Consider the following 3,992-nt stretch of genomic DNA (forward strand, 5'->3'; position numbering starts at 1 on the left):
GCGACTCCATTGGGGACTATTGAGGATCAGACTTGAAAAGCCCCAAGTATGGGAAGCGTTGCTAGTAGGTCCTTTTTTATTATTTTTAGTGGTTTATCTATTTATTTTTATTTTTTATTTATTTATTTATTTATTTTTATCATTCTTTTGGCTCAATTATTGATCATTGGTTTGGCTGTTGAATATCTTATTTATGGTTCATTCAAGGGTCATTCCGAATTACCCTAAATAATGCAGGGTGTCAAGAAGGTAATGATATGGGGAAAATGGTTGTTAACCCATTTTTATTATTTGGGTGTGTATTACCCTCTATTAACATCATTTGGTTCGATTTTGAGCATAATATCTTGATGTATTATTTTTATGGTTCAATCAAGTATTATTTTGGTTCAATTGGGGGTCGTTTAGGGTGACCCTAAATAATGCAAAATTTTAAAGGTTGGTTCAATTGGGGGTCGTTTAGGGTGACCCTAAATAATGCAAAATTTTAAAGCTTGGTTCAATTGGGGATCGTTTAGGGAGATTGCCGTTGTTGTTGTTTTTTTTTTTTTTTAAGTTTTTTTTATACATGCGTTGATCTATCCTTGGATGGTTTTTTTTTTTTTTTTTTTTTTAAATGGAAAATTTTGCGTAAGAGACATTCTTTTAACAACATCAATAAGTAATTTTTTTTAAAAGGTTTATTTAAAAAAAAAAAAAATTGCCTAAAGTGCGTGCTGTTAGCAACACAGTAACAATTTTCTATTAAAGGGTGTTATGCTGCTAGTAAGAAGAGAAAATTTCTCTTCCTATCTTTTTCTCCAATGGAAACACCAAGATAAAGAGGACGTTTCTCCAACCTCTCTCTCTCTCTATCTCAAAAGCTTTTGATACTTAGTTTCTCGAGAATTCGATCGAAATAACCAGTCCAAGATTCCTTCATAGCTTGCGCTTCTTAGAGTGATTTTTTGACTCAGGCCGCAGGCGCCACTTGTCTCACGTACTGAGGTCAGTACTCCACTTTTCTCTCTCTCTCTCTCTCTTCTCTAATCCTTCCCATGAAGATTCCCTCATCGCCTCCTCAGATTCAACTTCTCTTCTGTTCTTAAATGATTTTGGCAATAGACCTCTCCGCTAAAATTCTCTAGATCTAATAATCTCATCGGTGTTTTCAAAAACAAATTTGGTTTATTTTAGAGTCATTATTGTTGGTGGTGTAAGATTTTGGATTGGTTGATATCTAGGATTGATTAGCAGTCGAAATTTATGATCCTCGAATTGATTCGTGGGTTCTTTGCCCACAAATTCCTGTAGATTTTAGATTGAGAAATTCATCTTAATGGTTATCAACAACATTATTTAGAGGCAAATTCTGCATTTTCAGGATTTATTCGTGTTTCATTTGGTCATTCGATTTCAATTTCTGAGTTTGGAGTAAGGTTCAAACCTCGAGACCCTCAGGGATTCTCTTCTCATTCTTGATTGCTTGTAAGGATCAGTTTGTTTTTGCTGGCCTATGTAACAGTCCTCATGGACCATTGTTTAATCTATGGAACATTGATGATCGAACAATGGAGTTTAGTGAGATTGGAATTATGCCTACAGCTTGTTTGATAGTGACAAGGACTAAAAATTTGCTTGAAGTGTGTGTAAGATGAGGAAATTTGACCTTATGTTTTCAATGAGGAGAATCACATGATATACCCAGCTTGCATTTGTGAAATTGATGAAGTAAAATGTAGTTGGGGAAAGGTTCCTGATTTGCCTGGACTTGTGAATCGGTTTCATAAGATCATCAGCTTTTGTTCCACAGTTTCTCTAGGTAATGAACCTTAGGTCAGTTTGTTTTATGATTTTATGTACATTATTTAGCTTTAAAAAAAAAGTCTTTTTGGTTTTGTTTAATAAAATGTAATTCAGTTTTTTTTTTTTTTTTTTTTAAAAAGGTCAGCAACATAAAAAAAAAATTTGGCAGCCCCTTTCTCTGTTGCAATGGTGTTAGAGAGAGAATAATTTGTTTTCTCTATTGTCACACCAATTTTTACCTACAACCCACCACCTTTTAATATTTGCTAGTTATTTACTTGATTGCAAACAAGTTGGTATGACAAAAGAATTTTTTGTGCTGTGTTTTTTAATTTTTTTTAATTAGTAAGTTTGTTTTTTTTTTTTTCAATTTGTTAAAAAAAAAATGTCATCTCCCCATCTCAACAACTATACTTCTATTCTCGATTCAATATTCATTAAAGTCTCGATTTATTTTGGGTTACCCAAAATAACCCTTGATTGGACCATAAAAGAAAAAAGTCTTTTAAAATCAAGTGATGTGCTTGATTCTGATTATTAGTCTGTGAGTTGTACCCATTGATTGTTGATCTTGATTGATACATATGTGGGAATTGCTTATTTTGATCCTAATGTTGGTGTGATTGGTTTGATTAAAATTTTTGTGGAATCCAATGTATGATGATATGATCAGGCCCATGGGCCCATTTATTTGGAAAATGGCCCCGGGCACCCCCTACCCTATTTTGCACACACCACATGCACGTTTACTGTTTTATATGCTTGCATGTCCCAATCTAAGCCAACGTGGCACTAGTGCGTGTCCCGGTCTCTTCGGAGATATGACGTCATTCATGAAAACCACAACTCTAGTCACGTACCTTAGGGTATATCAAACTGGGGCATCAATACCGTCTGATCAGGTGACTCTGAAAGGTATATCGATGCACCCAGGCTGGAGCGACCTGAGCCTTTGACCTATTGTAAGCAGCACAATCACATGTCTCGTTCGCCAACGTAGTACTAGTACGTGGTCAGTCTCCTCGTGGGATGCCAAACCATTTATGAAAACTACAACTCTTGACTCATACTCATAGGTATATCAAGGATAATATAAGTGCATCAATTGCACTTCTTGGTCAAAACCAGCGCCTAAGTAAGATCCTAATCCGATGTACTACGGTACCAGGAGGGTAGACTACGTCTATTCTAGAAAAGAGGTGATTTAAGAGTGCCTTTGCTCAAGCATCGCGTGCCACCTCTGATCTGGGGATCAAATTGGCTGCTTTTGACTTCAGAGAAGTGAGTTGAAATTTTAGATTATCACCTATACGGTATATTAAACTAAGTCACCACGTACCATCTGATTGAGTACGCTCGAGAGGTATATAGGTTTACTTGGGCAAGGGTGGTGAGATAAAAATGCATTGCACGTAGTAAACTTAGAATCTAGTGACCTCCCTTGTAGGTCACGACTTGAACTTGTCGTGGGTGTTCCCGGGTTGTTTATTGAATGGGACCTTGTGATTGATGAATATATGTTGAATGTATGTGAATAATGAGATCAGAATGTATGTGAATGATGAGATCAAAATGTTTGGTTGTCCTCAAGGATTAAGGTTTTGTTTTACTTGATTAAAATGGGTGCACCGACCCAATAAAGAATTCATTTTTTTTGGCAATCATGACCCAGTCCATCTCGATTCAACAATCATGATGGGCCAGCCCATTTAAATCAAAATGGAAATCAAATTTTTTTCTAAATTTGGGTTTCAACCCATGTTCAAAGGAGAAAAATGGTTTACAAAAGGAAAGTATTTTCCAGGATAAGTGTTTTCGAGAAGAAGTATTCTCTAGAAAAATATTTTTCCAAAAAAATATTTTTCAGAAAAAACATTTTCGAGAAAATGTTTTCCATAAGAACAAGATTTTCCAAAAGAAAAATATTTTTCAAAAAAGATGTTTTACAAAGCAAATAAAGGAAATTACGAATTGATTTATTTGAATAAATATTTTACATGGGCCTTGAAAGTGTAGTAAATGACCCTTTTGTGTCAAACCAGGATGTTAGCCGCCAGCAATAACCCAATCGATCAGTTAGTCAAAACAACCATCATAGGGATGCGCCCTATAGAGAAGATCAATTTTGGGAGATTCATGTTAAGGAGTGCTCTTTACTTCCACGAGTTTGAAATAGACTAGAACCTCTTACGGGCTATGGCTAAGCG

The 3,992-nt window shown here is 35.4% G+C and overlaps 1 pseudogene; it reads left to right on the forward strand.

Moving 5' to 3' along the window:
- Positions 1–231: 231 nt before the first annotated feature.
- Positions 232–1,815, forward strand: LOC147388063 (F-box/kelch-repeat protein At3g24760 pseudogene; annotated as a pseudogene).
- The last annotated feature ends 2,177 nt before the right edge of the window (positions 1,816–3,992 follow it).

The sequence above is a fragment of the Akebia trifoliata genome, chromosome 13 (genome assembly GCF_017979445.1).
Source record: "Akebia trifoliata isolate Shusen 1 chromosome 13, ASM1797944v1, whole genome shotgun sequence".
Taxonomy (NCBI): domain Eukaryota; kingdom Viridiplantae; phylum Streptophyta; class Magnoliopsida; order Ranunculales; family Lardizabalaceae; genus Akebia; species Akebia trifoliata.